Below are 23257 nucleotides of genomic sequence, written 5' to 3' on the forward strand. Positions count from 1 at the left end.
TATGTTTTACCCGGAGGAATTTATGTTTAAATTGTTAAAATATGTAGTCATACAGAGTTATTCCTATTTCTAACTTTTTTATTTCTTATTCGAAATGAACATGTAATATTGTGTTTTCATACAGTGACATTAATTTAGAAACAAGGTATTTAATGGTGTATTAAAAATCAACTTGCCCTTCAGTGGCACAGCGGTATGTCTACGGACTTATACTGCTAGAAAACGGGTTTCGACACCCGTGATGGGCAGAGCGCAGATAGCAGTTTGTGTGGCTTTGTGCTTAAATACAAAAATCATTTTTTTTGCATGTTATGTACGAAACACATTTTACCTTACTAGATGTGTTTGATTTTTTTATGTATCACGTCTAATCCCCTTGTGTCTCATATTATGCACCAAAGATTTGCTACTTTTACTTCGTCCTGTGTATCAGAGTTGCCAAACTGTACAAGCTGCTCAATAGGCTTTTACTGGTGACGTTGTTAGGAGGGATCGTGTAAACATTATTTATGATGAAGTAAGTTCTACAACAACCAACAACAAACATTTAAATCAACGATATTAATTAAGTAAATAATTATTATTTATGTGTTCTATAAATGTGCCCCCAGTGGTACAGCGATATGTTTGCAGACCTATAACACCAGAATGCGGTTTTTGATACCCATGGTGGACAGAGCACAGAGAGCCCACTGCTTTACTTTGTGTTTAACTTCAAACCATAAATAAATTTTTCCTTATTTAATGTTATCAATTTCATTAACAATGATGGCTAAAATGCTTAATACAGTTAGTATTATTACTGGTAATTTCTTACTATTACGTCTACTATTCTGCATTTTAAGATTGATATATGGAATTAGTATTAAACTAAATTTCGTTATATAACCTGCTAGCAGCAAGAACACTCAATTTATGAACCAATGCGTGCTAATGTTTTGTATTTTAGGATGTAAGAACAATATTTATAATTAGCTATATTTATTATCGGGTTTAGTTTTAGTTTTTATTTTGAACAGGTTGATTGTTGTAATCGGAATATAATATAAAGTACTTTGTTTCATATCATGTACTCATCATTTATTTTGTTTTCATACGTGTAAATGTCCATTTAGCTCAAAAACAGTACGATAAAACTTAAATCAGTTTTGGCAAGCACTCACCTAAAAACTTTGAAAAATTCAAAAGATGAACAAGTAGTTATACTCTAACAAGGGTTAGCGCACTAGGAGTGACTGTTTCTGCATTTCCAAGCTTCAACTCCCTCATTCGGACCACACAACACTATTTCTGAATTGGTTGTGGGTACTGTTGGTTGGCTAGTTTTCTTTTCATCAATCAGTTTAAAATTAAGAGATGATTATACACAAGCAGCTGTCGTGAAGCTTTGCGCGAAAATTTCGAAATAAACACAAATTGTACTAGATAAAAATACGAATAATAATCTAGACGCATACAACACGAACTGAAATACTGTACTGATCTTTGTTTCTTTGTTTACTGTTAGACAACACAAACTAAAATACTGTACTGATCTTTGTTTCTTTGATTACTGTTAAGCACAAAGCTACAAAATTAACAATCTGAGTTATGCCCACTCAGATATCGAAACCCGATTTATATAACTTACGATTGAGCGATCAGGGGACCCTATAACCAAAATACACCAATTATGAAGCACATTTTTTGATATATTTGATGCTGTTAATTATTGGTAAATTAAGCAACCCTGTAAATTACCCAAATTCTGAAATATTTTAAAATTATTTAGTTATAGATTTTCTCATTAAATGTTTGTTTGTTTTTTAATTTCGCGCAAAGTTACATGAGGGCTATCTGCGCTAGCTATCCCTAAATTAGCAGTGTAAGACTAAAACAAAGGCAACTAGTCATCACCACCCACCGCCAACTCTTGGGCAACTCTTTTACCAGCGAATAGTGGATTGGTCAGTATATTATAACCCTCCCAAGACTGAGAGAGTGAGCATGTTTTGTGTGACGAGAATTCGAATCCACGACTCTCAGGTTATGAGATGAGCTCTCTAACCACCTGGCCATGCCGGGCTCTCATTAAATGTGAATTAGATGTTTAAAAATATATACCTGGTAGTTAAGTTATATAAAGAGAATTTTCAGTTTTTACATAACGTATTCAAAATTTGTTGCACGTATAGATACTTTGAATTTTGTAGCGTAAAGTTGCACATTGATATATTTGTGATGTGTCACTGTGGGGATCAAATACTGAATTTTAACCACGCCGTCAGGTCTACCACTGAGGTACCAAAAGACACTTGTGTGGAAGTTATGTCTAAATTAAAGCATATTACATAAGATACACAATGAGCTATTGATGTTCTCTGTGTATTAAAGTATATATAGAAATATGTTTTGAAAGAGCATCTCTTTTAAAATATTCAATGTTCCTTAAAAACTAATATAGAAGTACATACACCTAATTCAATGAGATAAAATACTGCACTACGTATTTTCTTTTCCATAATTAATCCTGTCACAGCTATCTCTTTATACCCAACTGAAGTTAAATTCATACATATTAATATTTTTAAAAGTCTGGAAATAAAAATTTACAACTCAGTGATAAAACGGTTCTAATGTATCAAAGTTACACATTGTGATAAGATATATTTTATCTAATTCAAATATGAAACATAAAGCACATAGAACGTATCATATTTGTTAAATTTCAGTGTGTAAATAATTATTCATCCTTGTAAACAATTGTAAAAAGAAATTCATGTTGGCCAGTCATGATAATGACTTTCCTGACAAGTTTAATACTGTATCAAGCTCAAGTGGTGAGACGTTAAACCTTCACTCAAATTGTGTACATATACTGTGTATACATTGTTCTAACCAAATGTTATCAGTGCATATCAAACTGACCTTGAAATATGTATATATCAATCTTTTATAGATGGCATAGTAACAGGCTGACTTTTGAATAGTGGTTTTGTTATTCCTTAATATAACAAAATGCAATTAATCGTTTATAATAGACTTTTAACGAAAATAACGTATAAACTCTGCCTAACATGAGTTATTTGGAATACTTTCCAACTAGTACATTTGTAAGTTTTTTCTTTTTTTCGAACACTGTTCAATTAATCTTTCCTTATCTACGTGATATCACCAATGTTTCTGCCTATTTGTTTGTCAAACATAGATGAGTTGTATGAAGTTTTAGTGTTGGCATATTGGTGATAACAGCAATGTAAGATTATAGAGTAAAGGCAGTTAGTTATCACCACCCAACGCCAACTCAGATTATGAGACGAGCGCCTTAATCACCTGGCCATGCCTGGCCTATTTTTAACGGGAGTCAATAAATTAAAAGGTGAAATTGATCTAAGATTTTAGTAAAATGGTCATTAAAGCAAGTCATATCACATGTTATAGTATTTATATAAGTTATCAGTTTTTTAGTAAATGATACAAAGCGAGTTTATTAGATATAAAAGCTAAAAACTAATAGGTGATCCATACGCATAGATTTTTCAGGAAGCCTCTGGCTTAGCTTTTATGTATACTTAAGGCTAAATAGGAAATATTCTTTTAAGTAGATTACCAACACTTATTATAATATCACAAAGATAAACGTCAAATTATTTATTTGCAAGTATATGTCTCAAGATTTACATTTTCTAAGATTGGAGTATTCTTTTTACTTAATGACATCTTAAAGCAGAGGAATATGGATCAGCTAGGTGAAAAAGGGTCATCCATAAAGAGACTTGCAAAAAAGGCATACTGTAGCTGTGGCAAGACTTAAACAGGTGAGAATTCACGAACATAAAGATGAGTAGCAGAACAGTCTGTAACGTAATCAAGAAGTATCTTCATATTACCATGTACATTAACTTATTAGTAAAGTTGCGATTGTGCTGAAAAAAGGTTGCATAATTTAGCTTGAGAATCATAAAAGAAATAATTATTTTAAGTGTGTGATCGTTTCTGATAACGTATTGTGGCCACTGTGAAATTGTGTTTCTTTGAGTTATTGTAATTTCAGACTGCAAAAGATTGCCATAACAAAGGTTCCGGATTTTCCAACGGTGTATGCAATACCCCCAAGAAACAATTTCTGGAATTTTCTACTCACTGCTCTGCTGCCTAAAATCACTACTCGTCTCTGGTTGAAGGATAGATTCTATGTTAACTTAAACATATTCATTACAAATAATACTTAAAATTTTGATTAACGAAATTTACCCGTTAATACAGTGTAGACTATACTTTTACTTGCATCTGTCAAAATAAAGAACCCATTAATAACTCGAGAACATTTCGGTTCTAGAGATAGTAATATGGCACAAGGCAGTAACCACATGTTTAATTCATGTATCACTGTCTTAGTACTGGAATAAATTCTTTATTTAGTTTTTTATTTGCTGCTAGAAAATTCCATTCTTTGTAGTAATGTATCTGATGAATACATTCGTGAGTAATATCAGCAAAAGACAGTGTGAGACGCCAAACGTGTATGACAACATACGTATATCACCATGTGCATTTATATAAATAGTGTGTTCCATCATATGTAATTATAGCAGCTAAACACTGCTGGATGACTTATAAGCAGCTTCATCACAAATTACGTTACTGTTCTTACCATCTGTGCATTGTTAGCTATGCTTCTTGTTCAAGCATAGGTGAGTGCAAGTTAATTTGAGTTTCTCAAAATCGCATTAAAATAATTGCAGGCAGAAATAAGCTAAATTAAAACTTTTAAGCCATAATTTGTCAAACCCGGATTAATATCCGTACTGTCCAGTACAACACTCAACAAAACACAATCAGACTAACACAAGCTAAATGCCATTGTCAACATTAAAATACCTTTAACGTGAAAGATAGCTGGAACCAATTTATCACAGGATAATTTATCTTTTCAATGATTAGAAACAAATCTTCCTCACTGAAGATGTAGAAGTCATGTACAGGTCTCACATATTAACATGTATTTTACACATATTTAGTATTTCATTGCACACCAATATTTTCAGGTGGTTTCTCTTTTAATCTTTTAAACATGGTGTTAAGTTTATCACACAATTATACCTTTATCTGTGGAAAGTAAGAAACAAACAAAAAAGCCTTTCAGCATGGTGCTTTGGAATCCCAGAAATAATTTCCAATAATATCAGATATCAGTGTCTCAGGTAATACATCTAGTAACTACCATATATGATGTAGTGTAAACACACAGTCTGCTGTAACACAGCACTTCATAGCTTAGGCAACAAAGAATACCATTTCATATTGGTTGCAGTAACCAAATAGAATTATAAAAAAACTAGGTTGTCACCATCTTCATCACAGCCAATCATTTGACTGTTAGACACTCCTACACTTGTGCTTCTTTGTGTAAATCCTCTTCGACAGACAGAAAAATACCATCTGCACCTTCCTCAGTAAAATACCATATGCACCTTCCTCAGTATCAGTTATTTTTATATTGTTTTTATCGACCTTTGTCTTATCATTCCCCTTCATTTATTTTTCTGGTCCAAACAGTGCATTAGAAATTTCCCAGTGATGAATAGTTTTGATACTGCACGTGAAACATGCAGGCGTACAAAATGTACATTTGTTCGTTTTCTGGTTTGAACAGGTATTTATTTCGTGTTTGCCATTAATTTTTTTTTTCATACCTATAAGTGTTTTGGATTGCATACAAAGAGTTGTCCAAGAAATCTGGATAATATTTTATCACAATAGCCACCATTGTCCTGGATCATTGCATTTTATTGTCATATGTGCTTTTTTGAGAGAAAGATTGCTTTAATATACAAAGTTGGAATATGGTGGTAGTGATAGTAGCCATTGATAAATTTTGTGATACCTGAAGGACAAACCTTGCTGTTTTACTTTTCGAATGATCAAGAGTAACATTAGGTAACTTTGATTTGGTTTTTGAATTTCGTACAAAACTACATGAAAGCCACCTGCGCCAGCCGTCCATAATTTAGCGGCGTAAGACTAGAGGAAAAGCAGCTAGTCATCACCACTCACTGCCATCTCTTGGGCTACTCTTTTACCAACGAATAGTGGGATTGATCACACCTTATAATTCCCCACGGCTGAAAGAGTGAGCATGTTTGGTGAGATGGGGATTCGAGCCCGCGACCCTCGGATTACTAGTTGAGTTCCTTAACCACCTGGTCATGTCGGGCCGACATTAGGTAAAGCAGGTACAGCAGGTGAAATTACATTATTATGTTTCGTGTATAATGATTGTGTGTTTCTCATTCTCAGCTTGATAGAAAATTTGGAACTCTCATTCTGTTACCAGAAGTCGCCGTTGATAACAATAATCTACTTTGACTGCTTTCGTCCCTTAAATAACTCTTATTTTTCACTTTTTTGTGTGGGCCTAATCTTCTTTCTTTCTTATTACTCAGTATCAGTGGCTCCAATTTTCTTAGTGATACGTTTTCTTAAGTATCCTGTTATTTGTGGAAACTGCTCTTAATTGAATGGGAAATCAGTGTTACTAAGGATTCACCATGTGACTGCTTCATATTTCAGTTTAATGGATTGAGGTGCTGAAGAACGAGATGAAGAGGAATGCATTTCATTTTGCGCCAATGGACACGTGCCAAAGCCATATTCTGTCTCCATGCTTGAATGTTTGTTCCTTCACTCTATTGACATAATATCTGTTTTACTATAAGACAATCTTACCCAACTGCCAATTCACAATTTTACGTACGTCGATTAATGCAGGCCTCAGCCATTCCTATTATTCTTGTATGCACTATGGCTCGTCTTCGTTGAGAGTACGCCATACATTACATCCATTGCAAATTTGCATAATATGCCGTCTTAATACACAGTGGATGTTTGTCTTTACCGGTGCAGCTAAGATTAATAAATTTTGAAAGCATATACCTCGTAGTTTATATTGCATATTTCGCCTAATTACCAGCCTGTAGTTGGTACAGTGAAGTATGTATGTTCGCCACACACAACTAGGTAAATAACTGGTCATTTAACCTTAGCTCCTTGATAAGTGTGGTTCTGTCCAGGTAATCCAAATAATGCTATTCATTAATCACACAATATATCGGAAATACAATGTGTCAATATATTTACTAAAGGATCATTTCTAGCCTACATGGTAGATGTTGTTACCTTTAATAGTATTCATTACAGGAACAGCTATATCTAGGACTAATCTGAGCTGTAGAGAACTAAGAACTTTACAAGAGAGCTTATACACAAATTACGTCTATCCACACTACAATCCTCCATCTGCAAGAGGTATAGATTACCTTGGAAAATAACATCCAAATTATATTTTCAACTGCTTTTCTGGAACTCCTCAAACACAGTTTATCTGTTATATCCGCCACTAGAATCATCACATAACTTATGATTGGTAATCTATCGCTGTGGCAATGTCTTTAATTTCTGTACAGTGTGGAGGTTCAGAACATTTAATAAAATGACAAGGTTTTCAACACTGGGTAAAACAATCGTTTTGCATTTCCATGTTTTAGGGCTAGTCGACGATCTACAACAAAGTAATTTCATAATTTTATAATCCAAAGTGCATTAATCCCTTTCTAACTTTTAAAGTTCATGAGCAGTTTTAGCGAATCATGCTATATATATATGAATTTCTGAATATATAGGAAATATTTGACAAATGCTATATTGTCAGACAGCTCCATTTCGTTGTAAAATAAATTAATTTAGAGGTCATCATTGTTTTACTACCAAGTAAACTTCTACATACTCTAACATGCGTAAAGAAATCCATATATCTGATTTCCATTGTTACTGTCTTCAGTATCCAGGAGGAATGAATTATTTCATTTTAGTTAAACTAACATCATTGGTTCTTTTGAGACACATTTTAGAGACTGAAAATCATGGCAAACAGTTTTTAGTTCACCTAAAACGATATTAACTTTAGGCACAGTAGATAGTTGTGAGATATTATTGGATAAATCGGCCTACAAAACTGCAAATCTCTTGATTAGTCACTGGTATGGATCAATCACTGACGCTACGACTGAAGGGTCTGTTGAGACTATTCATTCTCAAAATGTAATTGGGGAATTCAACTTATGCATGCACAAGTAAACGCTTCCCTGGTTACAAGTTTAAGATAGTTCTTACACTTTTTTAGCACTATACTGAAAGATACGACCAAATCATGAGACATAATCAATATAAATAAGCATTTTTCGTATTACAGCCTTTTAAGTATAAAACATTATGTGAAGTACTAAGTGGCAGGTACATTCAGAAAAAATGGCCGAACTTATATAAACTATCACAAAGGCTGAAAGCTGTCTTAGAACTGCTCTCTGTATCAATATCAAGTTGTCACACAAGTTTATATTTCGCTAAAACTGAAAAATAAAACGTTGTTGTAATTTGATTTCCATTAAATGTTGTTTAAAATTTTATGGTTAAATTCCATACCTTTGTTCAGTATATATATATGTGTGTACCAAATACAAACTATTTAACTTCCGTTTTATGTTAAATGTGACAATCAATAAGACGTTTAACTAAGAAGTACTAATACGAAGCTTTAGTAACCAAAACATAATCTCTCTCTCTCTCTCGTTGTCTGGGTATATATTTTGTATACCCAGGAGGGTCGGGTACATTTGATCTCTTCCTCAATTTTTTTCATTGTTAGTGTGGACTGTTTAGTATATTAAAAATTAATACATGGGGCCCTTTCAATGTCCTTGTGTATTGCACCATCAGATTCACTGAAGTCTAACTCATAGGTAGTCTGTTTTATTTTAGCACTAAATTATTATTATTGTTATATTTATATAATTTTTTTATATGTATAATTATTTGTTTTATTTATAATATATATTTTTATTTTTATTTATTTATTCTGTATATTTTTATTTTTATTTATTTATTCTGTATATTTTTATTTATTTATTCTGTATATTTTTATTTATTTATTCTGTATATTTTTATTTATTTATAATGAATATTTTTATTTATTTATTATGTATAGTTTTATTTATTTATTATGAATATTTTATTTTATTTATTATTATTTCTTTAAATATGTATACATAATTTTTTCTTAACGATCTAATATATAAATGAATTGGGGAGAGGTGTTAAGGACTCTCTCCATCATATATGCAATACCTGCCTAGTTCACATAACAGTTCATTTTTTCTCCAATTTCTATCGAAATATTTTATTGTACTATGTAGGAGTCTATCTGCTATTGTTTGTGTATTTGCATATTTATGCGTAAACTTTGAGAAGATGGTTTTTGGCACTCTATATGCTGTCGTAATTAGTGTATTTTGTAATGATTGTAGTTTAGTTTGCAACTGTTCTTTACTCACGTTAATCCATGCAGGAGCTGCATAGTCTATTACAGGTCTTATATATGTTTTGTATATTTTGAAGATGTTTTCAGATGTTCCATGATTTTTACCAGTTAGACTCGTAGCATAATTTGTTCTTTGCCAAATTTTAGTTTTTATATTATTTACATGTTTTGTCCATGTAAGTTTAGAGTCATACGTTAATCCTAGAAATTTTGCATATGTAGCAGTCTGGAGAAATACTCCATTCAGGTAAATATATGGTTGTGTTTTTGGATGTTTCGTTGATTTTGAAAATATCACTAATTGTGTTTTTGCTGTGTTTATCTTGATTCTATATTTTTGGCAGTATTCATATATTCTGTTTAGTTGCAGTTTTATGTTTGTGGCTGCTATTGCTGGTGTAGGGGCACTTTTCCAAATTGCTGCATCATCAGCGATTTGAATCTTTAAGTGGCATATTATTCACACACATGATGAAGAGAATAGGACTAACCACCCCTCCTTAAGGGACTCCAGCATCTGGAGTGAAGAACTCCGAGAATGTTCCCTTTACATTCACTCTACATTTCCTATTTTCCAAAAGGTTGGATAGCCAGCGAATAATTCCCCGCGGTAGTCCCATTTCATTCATACGTAACCGGAAACCGTTGTGCCATACAGTGTCGAATGTTTTCTCGATATCAAGGAAGCAGGCAACAGTGCATTCTTTTTTATTAAAGCTATATATTATTGTTTCAGTTAACCTAACTAAATGATCTGTCGTTTGTCTAAATTTTCTAAATCCATTTTGTTCCTCAGGTAATTTTGAAGTTATCTCCAAAAGTGTGGAGAGTCTATTACTTATTATTCGTTCAATTATTTTGCCTACACAGCTGGTCAGGCTGATTGGTCGATAACTGTTTGGTTTATTGGCTGGCTTATCTTTTCTATGGAACATTAATATATTAACTTGCTTCCAAGAAACTGAGATGTAGCGAAAAAGATAAATTAAAAATTGCTTTTTTGAGGAGAATTGTTTGTATGCCGTCACTTCCTGGTGATTTGTTTTTTGAGTTATTAACTGCTTGTTTGAGTTCTATTAGTGTGATTTTTTTGGTGAGCAGTAGATTATTATAGTCAATAGTGTGATTGGTGTTGTTGTTATAAATATTGACTGGAAAATATGGTTTATATAATTCTATGTTATTTATTACATGATTGTTTACTGTACTGTAAAAATGGTTGTTCATGTCTGGGTCATTATGCGTTTTGAAAGTGTTTTGTAGTTGACGTCTGAAGGCTTCTGCTTTTTCTTTGTTGATGCGAGATGAGGTGTTATTATATTCTTGTGTTGGGTATTTTCTTGTAGTGGCTTCGTTGGTGAGTCTTTTTAGATGCAACCAAATCTTTCTAGAATCGGTTTTTTTCATTTAGTTGGGAGCAAAAGTTATCTCATTTTTCTTGTTTTAGCAATTTAATTTTTGCTCTGATCCTGTTTGTGATACTGTTTATATGTGTTTTAATTTTTTGATCTCTTGTTGCGATAAATTGTCTTTTAATTGTCTTCGTTGTTTTATCAGTGTTATTAAATGTTTGTTTGGTTTCCGTGCGTTATTTATAGTTTTAAGTTGTTCCATTGGTACAGTGTCCATTGCTGCTTTTAGTAGGCACTCCGTGATTATTAGACTATAACTATCAATTTCTGTTTCGTTGTTGGTTATATGCTTAATATTATTTGGTCGTATGTTACATAATACTTTTTTGTATTTTTGCCAATTTGATTTTTTGTAGTCAAACTTGTCTTGTCTGTAGTTAATATCTTTATGGGGGGTGAGATCAAAGACACACCATGTTGGTAGATGATCACTGTCAACATTTTTTCCCACATTAAAATTTATTAACTTTTGTCTGATATTAAAGGAGGTGAGGCAGATATCTAAGATATTGCTAGTATTTGTAGCATAGGTAGTATGCGTGGGTGTACTGTCGCTTATAAGAGTTATATTATTATCATCGATGAATTGTAATAGGTGTCTTCCATTTGTGTTGGTGGATTTACATCCAAAGTTCTTATGTTTACTATTCAGATCACCCATTACAATTGCATTTTGGCTGTGGGAAAAGATGTTCTAGATTAGGGTTATGTCAATGCATTTGATTGGTGAACAATAAATACCTGCGACTGTTAAAATTGAGTGGTTTTCTAAGAGGATATCAGCAACTATATTTTCGTTACAGATGTTCATTCTAAATAGATGTTTCATCTATTTTCAGATAGATGAAAAATAGTATAAAATTATCTGAAATTAAGGGACTATCTCTTATGAATATTATTTGTAGGCAGATTTGTCCTTAGATCTCTTCAGGCATTATTTCTGAATGTTTCAAAATATTGATGTGGAATTACCTAAAATATATTTCACTCTCCTGATAACATGCAATATTAACTGAACGCAATACTGTATTTCCTTAAATGATTACTTCATTTCATCATATATGAATTGCACTAAATCGTAGTAAACAATAGGAAGTTATGTGTATTGTTGAGAGGGAAAAGTACATGTTGTGTGACATATTCCTGGTTAAAACACCATGTAAACTCATTAAGCAACAAATTCTAGCATGTATCATTTATATATACTTACGAACAAAACAATCTAATAATTTATCTTTACTGTGAAACCTGTGAAAGGCATTAGGTTTTAGTTTATTTTTCGTATATATTTACATATACATACATGCATATGTATTTTTTGAACTACTGTTGTGATAAAAGCATTTATCTAACATTTTTAATTAAATATTTATTCGGCGTGGTTAACAGTCACTTCTTAGTTGTATAATATATCTCAAATCGTATCAACGTTTTTGATTTTACACATTATCAGCGTGCATAAATACTAAAACTGTAAAATACACTACATAGAGTAATGTTTTGCTTCAGCGAATAAGGAACTTTGTGATAAGGAAAATATATAGACTGTAAATATTCCAAAATGAACAGTTGTAACCAAACTACAAAACAAACATCCACAGAGACAAAGAAATGCAAGCAGGGCATAATAATGACAATTAGATACAACAGACACTGAAATATATTAAAGGCACGAGAATAGAGCTTTGTAAATCATAGTTATAAACACAGTTCCTTTGAAACGACTTTCTACGTTCCACCCTTCCCGTTTGATCAGTATCTAATACGAGGGCTGTTCAAAAAATACGCGGACTGTTTGAATTGCGCGGCTCCAGTTGGTTCCAGGGGAATTCGCTTGGTGTCGCTAGGTTCGCACAGATCAGCTGATTACGACGCCATTTCCTGCTTGCAGGTATCTTCATTTGTGTATTAGCTACGCGGTTTTAAGTGAAGTGCGATTTTTTCGTTTGGCGGATTTCAGAATGAATGACCTGAAGGAGCAACGACTTGCTGTGAAATTTTGTGTTAAACTTGGAAAATCTGCGACTGAAACTTTTGCTATGCTTAACACGGCTTACGGTGATGTTGCTATGAAGCGTACGGCATGTTTCAAGTGGCATGAACGTTTTAAGGATGGTCGACAGTCCATTGAAGATGGACGTCCTTCCACGTCAACTGACGACCCACACGTCGACAAAATCAACATCCTGGTGCGGGCAAATCGACGCCTGATTGTCAGGGAGCTTGCTGAAGAGTGTGGGATATCAGTTGGATTTTGTTACGAGATTTTGACCGAAAAATTGAAAATGCACCGCGTTTCTGCGAAATTTGTGCCTCAGAACTCGTGAGTTTTTGGCCAAACACTCGATCAATGTTCTTCCCCACCCCCTACTCACCTGACCTTGCTCCTTGCGGTTTTTTCTTGTTCCCCAAACTCAAAAGACCCTTGAAAGGAAGAAGATTTGAGACGATTTCCGAGATTAAGGCAAATGCGACGAAGGAGCTGGAGGACATTACAAAAGAAGCGTACCAGGACTGTTTCAACAAGTGGAAACACCGTTGGGATAAGTATGTGCGTTGGGGAGGAGAGTACTTTGAAGGGGTCCCAGACCTGTAACTTCTAAATATTTTGGTTTATGACGTCAGTCAGCGTATTTTTTTAACAGACTTCGTATGGTCGTGTGTTACATGACCCGGCATGTTCAGATGGTTAAGGCACTCGACTCGTAATTTGAGGGTTGTGGATTCGTATCCCCGTCATATCAAACATGCCCGCCCTTTCAGCCGTAAGGGCGTTATTATGTTACAGCCAATCTCACTATTCGTTGGTAAAAGAGTAGCCCAAGAGTTGGCGGTGGGTGGTGATGACTAGCTGCCTTCCCTCTAGTCTTACACTGCTAAATTAAGGACGGCTAGCGACATTCAGAATACAAACTAATAAATATAAGAAAAATAAGTTTTAGGTTAAGGAAAGTATTTCTGTTGTGCCTTAATATATGCCCAGTTCAATAACTTTTAACCAAATGAATTTCTTGGAAATTCCATTTATATACTTATGAAATAAACTACCTTACGTAAATAATTAATCATATTACACATAATTTATCTATTGTTTTTTCTTATAGCTTCATCAGGACTGAAATATTTTAATGTGTAGCATTGATACCTTGAGACAAATTAGCTACAGGCTTAGCGTTTGAACCTAGACTAAGACTTTCTAGCATAGGTTTATAAATCAGTTCGGTCAGTTAATCATGAGTCTATGTACAAATACAGGTCCTGTTATCTCCAAGATTGTAACGCTATAGTGTCAGCGAATAGTGAGACAAAAACAAAAGGCTACAACATCATGATGGCTTTATACAATCCATCTTGTGAACAATGATAACGATTTTCCAACTCCCATTTAAACCGTCAACTGCCACTTAAATCCATAGATGTTGCGTCTAATGACTTAACCCTGCGTCTTTGTAGGGAATAGCACTAATACCATTTTCATTCTCCAGCTATCAACCAAAAGCATGCCAGGAATAAACTTGTAAGAAGTCACACTTCAATCGTGGTAAACAAACCGTGGCTTTTTTGTAACAAATAAGAGCTCTCGGACATATATATCACAGATAAAAGCCGTTCGCAAACTCCAAACTACAGTATGAACATAATAAAGGAAAATGTTTATTTTAAAATAAGGCCAGTATGGTATGACTTCATGAAGATAAAGTTTCCAGTCATATATTCCTTTTAATACTGATGCCCCAAGTCGTTGCATATTCATTTGCTTTATAAGGATACTAAGTGTAACTAACATCCCAAATTTAGAAATTCTAAATGTTTCATCTGAACACGCATCTGAGGGTCAAGGACGACATTTTTCGGGAAGAGTAAACAGAAAAGTCCATCAGTGATGTCCATCATTTATAAGAGAAAATACTTAACGTCAAGTGCAGTTCTAGTATTGTGGCTTCAGAGAAATGTCTGAAAGATACGATTCAAAGTTATTCATATCTAATTAACACCATTGAAAATATTTCACTCTCGAATAGTTCTGAGTGTGTATATAGTCCCATGCCAGTCCTGTGAAGACGTTTATGTTGGTAAAATTGGTATAAATTTAAATAATCGAATGGTTTGACCTCTTGAGTCTAAAACTTTAATTAAATCTCAAATTGGTCAAGAAACGACAAAGCTATGAGCTAAAAGTTTGTACTTGAAAACAAACAAAAACATTAAGAATTGTGATACAGGCCTGGCATGGCCAGGTGGTTAGGGTACTTGACTCGTAATCCGAGGGTCGCGGCTTCGAATCCCCTTCACACTAAACATGCTTGTCCTTTCAGCTGTAGAGGGATTATAATGTGATGGTCAATTCCACTATTCGTTGGTAAAAGAGTAGTTCGGTGGGTGGTGATGACTAGTTGCCTTTTCTCTGGTCTTACACTGCTAAATTATGGACGATTAGCGCAGATAGCCCTCGAGTAGCTTTGCGCGAAATTCAAAATAAACAAGCATCTATGATATGAGTGTACGCATATCTTACATCGGAAAGATACCCTTTCCAATTTTTAATGGTTGTCACGTTTTGTTTGTTTTTCAGAATCTCACAATGGAAATCGTTTTAATGTAACCCAGTCAATCATCTGCACTACTGAGAAAGCAAAAATATATAATTTACTCATTATTTAACCTCACGCCAAATCCACAATTTTTGATATTCGAGTTAGATGTTTACAGGTAAAATTATATTTATACAAATATTCAATAAAAAAATCTAAGCAAGACAAGTTAAGGATAGGTTGAAATACAAAGGATAAAACGCTAAGAAATGTATGTGAAAATAATGAGATAAATATTGTGAGTGTGATATAAGATGTGATTTTGGGCTATTTAAGAAGAGTTTTATGTACATGTTTTTATTCTTATTATACGGTCTATAAAGCATAAAATATATTTCATACACCTGGGGATAGTTTTGGGGCCACGAATGTCACTCTGATTGACCTCTTTGTAACTGAAATTTTTTTGTATATTTTTCCATATATTTTTTACATTTTTTAAGATATAAATTAATTATTTATGTTTAAGTTTTAGGTATAATAACAATAAACTTTTATCTATATCTTTTTTCAAATAAACAAAATCAACAGGTGATTTTTTACATGTTTTATAATAATAAAAATACATAAACGTACAAAGAACAACTGTTACTAGCACTTGACGACTAATCAGGAAATATGACAGGAAATCTTATCTTCGTGAAATCATATCCTATTGAGCTCACTTTCAGAGACTCCTACTGGCACAGCCGAATATCTACGGGCTTACACCGCTAGAAACGACTCGACATGGCCAAGTAGTTTAGGCACTCGACTTGTAGTAATCTGAGAGTCGCGGTTTCGAATTCCTGCCACATCAAATATGCTCGCCCTTTTAGCCGTGGGGGCGTTATAATGTATCGATTAATCCTACTCTTCGTTGATAAAAGAGTAGCCCAAGAGTTGGCAGTGGGTGGTGATGACAAGCTGCCTTCCCTCTAGTCTTACACTGCTAAATTAGGGACGGCTAGCACAGATAGCCCTCGAGTAGCTTTGTGCGAAATTCCAAAACAAACAAACAAACAAACAAGCTAAGGTAACGCATTATTTCAAGTGTCAGCCCCATCCCCCGCTTTCCCAATAGTTCAGCACTAAAACTCAAATTTTGATACCTGTATAGGCATACCAGATATTCCACTGTGTAGCTTTGTGGTTTAAAAACAAATAAACATCTAATCACAAATTTATAGAATAAACGATGGCAAGAATGGATAAAACTTTATGAATACGTTTACATATAATAGTGTTAAATATTAAGCCTCCCACTGGCTCAGCGGTATATCTGTGGACTTAGAACGCTAAAACCCGGGTTTCGATACCCGTTGTGGGCAGCGCACAGATAGCCCATTGTGTAGCTTTGTGCTACAACAACAACAACAACTAAATATTAAATGAAATAGTTAAATTATAGTAAATGTAATACAGACAAATAAAAACGAGTAGAGATATGGCAATATTTAGGAACCGATTACATTATCGAATAATACAAAATCCATATTAACATTTTCGGTGAACACAGCAGACCGCCAGTTCTTACAGTTGAGGTATTCAACAGTCGACCAAGTTATAAACGAAAATATATATGCAGCTTGTGGAGTAAGAAGTAAATATGTGATACTTCTTGGTCGGTTCAACTTCAAAATTCAGTTTACTTCGAATTATTCTGTACACCGTAGATCGACATATGTAATGATAATCAATAGTCGTGCGATTTTAAAGCAGTTTATCTCACATTACTGTGGATAGAGGAACAAGTATTTAGGTATATTATACGAAAAATGATATTTAATCATAATATAAGTAATAAGCTTAAGATAAAGATATTACTTGTGTTTTCATTGTAAACGTCCTCAGACACATTAAAACTTGTTGTAGGGTTTCATATGTTTCATAATTTAAAACCTGCATGATGCACTTGCTCATATGGAATTGTTACAAGAATAAAAACAAAGCAAACGAAGATCATGAATGAAATAAGAATTCGAAAAATAAGCAAATCTAAATACTGAAGTAAGCAAACTACACACATGAACAACACGATATGTTTCTTTATATTAATATACGGTTCATTCTTACAGTTTTTACGAAACTCATAATTAATATTTTGATATTTATTAATACACGAATTATTGAAAGCTAAGAATGATTGTACCTGGTTCTAAAGCTATTATAGCACAAGAATAGTGTACTGTAACCATTGTTTAAAGATCAACTGGAAACAAAACTTAGCCTCTTTCTCATTAGTTAAAGGTACATAGCAAAGATTTTTTGTATTCTCGGAATAATAATAATAATGAAGCGGTTCTATGATTTTTTGTTTAGATACATATAAATAGAATTTCCTGAAACCTAACATTTCTTTTATTTGTGAAATGTATAAACCATTGGTAAATGAATCATTTTTCAGCTTAAGGCTGTCTCAATTCGAAGTTGTTTTCACTTGCAAAATATTTCAGCAAAAGACAGACTAGACGTAATTGAAGTAAAGCTTAGCGCATACTTGTGCTTTTATCAAATCATCCTTTAAAAATCTGTCCTATCATATTTTCCCTTGCACACATAGTTTAGCACATTGTTGTAAATATGTGTGATTTTCATTTTAATTACAGACCTTCGTCAAGTGTAAACTTCATAATCGATGTTAACTTTTTACAAAATTATGCATTATACAGGGATTTTCATTATGAGCGCTTACATGAAAAGGAAATCCAGATTATCAGAAAAGTTTTTCCTGTTGGCTAACACAGCGTACGTGCTCCACACCATCAAGATTTAGGGTTGGTCTTATGAAACTTGATCATTTCCAACTATTTGCATGAATGAAGTAAAATAATTCCTAGATAGCCGACAGATGATTGCAAGATTCTAGAGTTTTTCATTGGTTCTTGGATCGTGCGTAGAAATATTTCTTGTCTGGCAAGGTACAAGAAATGCATTTTTAGTTGTAAATTGTAAATGTTGTAAATATTATCGAATTTTTGATCCGTTAAGCTAATCATTTCTGTTTCGTAATCGTCTCGTAGAAGTAGAAGTAAACAAACTAAGAAGTAATTATTTTACACATAAGTTAAACATAAGTCTTACTTAAACTGAAAAGATAATGTAGTTATTGTCAGCGTTTTCATGTATGAAGGTTACAAACATTGGAGGTTTTGGATTAGTTTTTTTATGTTTTGAATTTCGTGCAGTTTGCGCTAGCTGTCCTTAATTGAGCAGTGAAAGACTGGAGAAAAGGTAGATAGTCATTACTACCCACTGCTAACTCATGGGCTACTATTTTACCAATCAATAATGAAAATGATAGAAACATAATAATTTCCAAACGGCTGAAAGGGCGAGCATGTTTAGTGGGATGGGAATTCAAGCGAGAGGTTTTTGAACACATGTGTTTATATGTGTATGGCTTGTTCTTCATAATTCCAGATTGATCTAGGTTTCAGCTTATTTTCTTTGATTTACTACTACTATCAACAACTGTTAAAGATAAAATATACACCAGTAACTTATGAGTTAATGAAACCAATTCTATACAGCAAACTGAAAATAAAAAAATTAACAAGCCCTACACGAGCCAGTAGGGAACGTTTTTGTTAAAAAATATACACTATCCGTTCTGTTTTTACTTAATTTGAACTGTCTATAGTTGATCGTGTTTATTGGCTAAATATAAGGCATTTTCCTCACTATTTCAGTGTTTGCGAAAAGTGATTTGAAGTGGTAAGGTGACTGATATATATCAGTGTATTACGAGCTTAAAGGCCAAGCACAAGAATGAGTTATTCAGGAACCGTTTTGAATCAACTTTGTAAATATTGTGCAATATTATACCTGTAGGTGGTTTCAAAGTGTTTCTGTCTGCCCATCCTACTGCTAACTATTGTAATGCTTCGATCTTTCTTACCGAATCACAGGTGAAGTTTCAGTTGAAAGCTAAACACGAAAAGGTTGACAATTGTTTATTTAATGATACTGAGAATGTGGTTTTTATTGATATACGCTAAATTTACTTCCAACGGCCAGACTTCAGAACTAGCTAGTATGGAGATTTGAAGATGCAGTATTTCAGTTAAATAGTTATTAATTAACAAAAGTATACAAGTCTTGGAAAGATGCATCCAAAACAGCCTTAATTGGGAAATTGTGAATTTAATTTACTTTTAATGTTCAATAAATTGCACTGTAAAGACACCTCTTGGCTACTGACTGACGTGTTAATATTAAATCACCATAAACCTTTAGATTGCGTTGATTCATTAGTTGTAAAATCTAGATCATAATAATATCTTCAGCTGTATCGGCTGTATTTGCGGCATTAATGAGCTAGATTAAACGTACAGCCTGCTAGTGTAAATCACTTACAGACACGACTGAAATTAAATGTAAAAAAATTATATTGTTGATTTGATTTGTTACAAATTATCATACAGTTCTTCTTCTTTTAAGATTTCAAATGAAACATATCTTCTGGAAATCCATAAACTGACTGTGGTTGTGCTAAAGTAGAACCGAAGGAGGGTTAACCATGGAAGAGGAATTTCATGGTTCTTATGACTAAACTTAGTACTTTATATATATGTGGAGTATGTTCAGAGTTATAAAGATGAATATAAATGGAAAAAAAAGGAAAAAAAATATTTGTGAAAATTACTATTAATTAATAGTTTAAATTATTGCGGTAATTTTAAACTAACAGAAATGATTCTTCAACTTGTAGTGTTTAGATATTGGTGTTTTGTTCCGTAACTATTTATTGTTGTCTTAGTAACAGGATTAATTAGAAACCTTGTTTGTTAGAATTTATTCGCATTCTATAAGTACTGTTGTTATAATCAATGGAACTATTTGCTATTAAAGAACCAGTTGCATGTTAATATGTATTAGTATAACATTTTATTATTCATATATATATACAAGTATATATTTGAATTACTTGATTTTTTTGCGATTTTGACATATCAGTTCATATTATTACATCATAATAAAACTAAATAAATATCAGAGACACTAAATAGTTTATCGTACTTCAATTAGTTTGAGAAGACAGTTCTACAATATAGAAGTAATAATGATTATGCCTACTGGAACAGAATGGTGCACCAAACCACTTACAGACAACCTCTGCAAGAATTTTTTGTAGCTTGTAAGTACCCAAACAGAACTCCCACGAAGTGTAACGCAATTTTCATTTAGTAAATGGTTCGAATTTCCGAAAACAATTTATAAGAAAGTTAAACTGATACAGAAACTAAATAATTTTAACAATATGATTTATTTGTATGTGTTAGAGCAAAGTCGCGTTGTAAGTCCGTAAACTTACCGATGATCCCCGAAGTGAATAATGCCGTACTTTTATAATGTTAGGCTCCCGGCTTAGTAGTTAATGTGTCTGACTGTAAATCCGAGAGTCTTAAAGTTCAAACCTTATTTCCGCAGTATCGATCAGGGTACTTTGAAGGCGTGTCTATTTTACAAAATTAACGGATAATTCTTCCTTTACCGTAGCCCAAACTTTTGTAGTTGACGACATTAAGTAATTGCGTTTCCTCCAATCTATCAGTTCAATATTAGTGCAAAAAAGATATTATGTATCTTTGCGCTAAATATCCAAAATCAGCAAACAAACCCAACCTATTTTACATCAGTTTCTAAGATAGATTTATAAAGAAAACATGTTTATTTAACACATTTGTCACTAATCGAAATGAGTAACAATGAGATGAGTCTTCCTTCAATACAAGTTAGTGAAATGAAAATAGCTTTCAGTATAATTTTACAGAATATGTATCATTGTAATGAGGTACATTCGTTCTCTAAAATGTGTATATTAATATCATTATTTTTGTAGCCACAGAAATATGTCATAGTGGACAGCACACAATGTAAAGATGTCAAAGTGTTAAGTCTCAACAATCTTCGGTCCGTAATAATAATATTAGAAAATTGTCTTATTGTCTTATTTTATGAGTTAAACTAAACTTAAATCATCTGTTGTGCATAGTTTAATATTTTCTGTCTGTGTAAAAATTATTGTAACCTACCTTGTTTATATATATATATATGAATAATACTGGATACGTTGATCTATAAATAATTTATCAAGATATTATAACATATCAATATACAAATAGTAAGAATTTATACGTTTCATTTTGTAGTCTTGCATTATTTTGTAAGTCAGAAATGTACTATGAACGTCAGGTCTTTTTATTCCTTACGTATAAACACAATAGATTTTATCATCTATCATTGAGGATATTGTTTAAAAACCTGATATATCTCACTTCTGTTTCATTAATGTCCCATTATGTTGCGCTTACTACCAAAAAAAACATTATTTCACATCTGAGACTGTTCCTTAAACTTTCACAACGTTTTTCTTTATTACCAACAGCAATTCTGGTCTACGAGATGTTGAGATAATTTAAAGATAACGTTTTTGACGGTTTTAAAATCAGTAACAATTATAATAAAATATATTAAATATTAGGTTGAGGAATAATTCGTGAGCGTTTTTAAATAAATTCATTCAAGCATTACATGCAAGACTATACAATACTTCAATGCATGAACACATTACACCAAAAACATTTATTATGATACTTTATTTCATGTAATACCTAGGTATATAGTATGCATTGTTTGAAACGAAATTGCAAGAAATTAAATGCGAAAAGCAGATGGTGTCGAAAATGCTCGATTTTGCCCACTTGACATTCCATTTAATGAGCTGAAAATGAAAGCAAAAATTAAAGACATATGAAAATCAAACACACCATCTACTAGAGCAAAAAAATATCTACCAAATGACATGAAATATTTTGCGAAAGCGTTTCATTTATGAACATATTTTGTTAACTTGAAAAAACGCTCACGAATTATTCCTCAACCCAATATAAGTATTCATAGGACGGTTAATTTGTTTTTTTACTTTTCCTTCTCACGCTTGAATAAATATATTTAAAGTTTACTTTTCTTATGTTTTTACTAAGCGTTACATACCGTAATTTATTTCAGATGAGTCTCCGATTTATTATGTTACGTACGTTACGTATTACTATTTCAAATAATTGGAAATTTGAATATTAAAGTTAATTAAGTGTTAATATGTATCAAATGTATGATATTTGCCAACAAAATCGATACACATAATTTTCTCTTTTTAACAGAAATATATTCTGATATACAAGCAAAAAATGGTGCAGTTTATAATAACGGTTATTACAAATGATTATTTATATAGAAGAGTTTAAATAAACTTGCAAACAATACTAGGATTTATATCTGATCTGGAACTGAACAGTTTATTGACGACCCAGGTCCACAACGATCAAATTAATTCTTTATTGGCACACCAGTACACTTCTTATTGTACAGCGGTAAGTCTTTGGATTTATAACGCTAAAATCAGTGGTTCGATTCCCATCGGTGGACTCAGTAGATAGCCTGATGTGGCCTTGCTATAAGAAAAACAAACACAATTTTTTTGACAGCTAGCTAACCTTAAAGCACCTGTATGTTTCTTTGCCGATGAACATATCTGATATTGTTATAGAAATACTAACGTCTAAAGTTAATTCATTGAAGTTGAGTGGTTTGTAATGTTCAAAACCTAGAGACGTTCCTGGTCTAATTTCGTAGTTTTCCGATTAATAGGCACTAATTACAGTTATAGCTTCCGAGGTCTATAGTACGCTGACTGTAGCTGTCTAATAATAATAATCGTACCTGTCTCTCGGTGCGGCGGTTTTTAACTACCAATCACGCGGTCTCTAGAACATTCACCACAGTTCGCTTGGCGACAATATTGTCAATTACTAGTATAACATACACACCTAGTACATTGTTGATTCCAACTCAAGAATCTTTTGAAAATTGCGAGAACAGGCGGAGCTTTCGCAATACGAAGTAAACACATACGT

General features: G+C 32.9%; 2 long non-coding RNA genes across 2 annotated transcripts in view; one reads left to right on the plus strand and one right to left on the minus strand.

The window, feature by feature from the left end:
* Positions 1 to 23257, plus strand: part of LOC143226343 (uncharacterized) — a 60722-nt gene that overhangs the window by 4756 nt on the left and 32709 nt on the right. The window lies entirely within an intron of this gene.
* On the minus strand, positions 22666 to 23056 carry LOC143255747 (uncharacterized). The gene is made up of 2 exons (XR_013030831.1): positions 22901 to 23056; positions 22666 to 22795 (listed from the first exon to the last, which is right to left on the minus strand). It is a non-coding gene; the product is annotated as an uncharacterized LOC143255747 (long non-coding RNA).

This window comes from Tachypleus tridentatus, chromosome 1 (assembly GCF_004210375.1).
Source record: "Tachypleus tridentatus isolate NWPU-2018 chromosome 1, ASM421037v1, whole genome shotgun sequence".
In the NCBI taxonomy this organism is placed as follows: domain Eukaryota; kingdom Metazoa; phylum Arthropoda; class Merostomata; order Xiphosura; family Limulidae; genus Tachypleus; species Tachypleus tridentatus.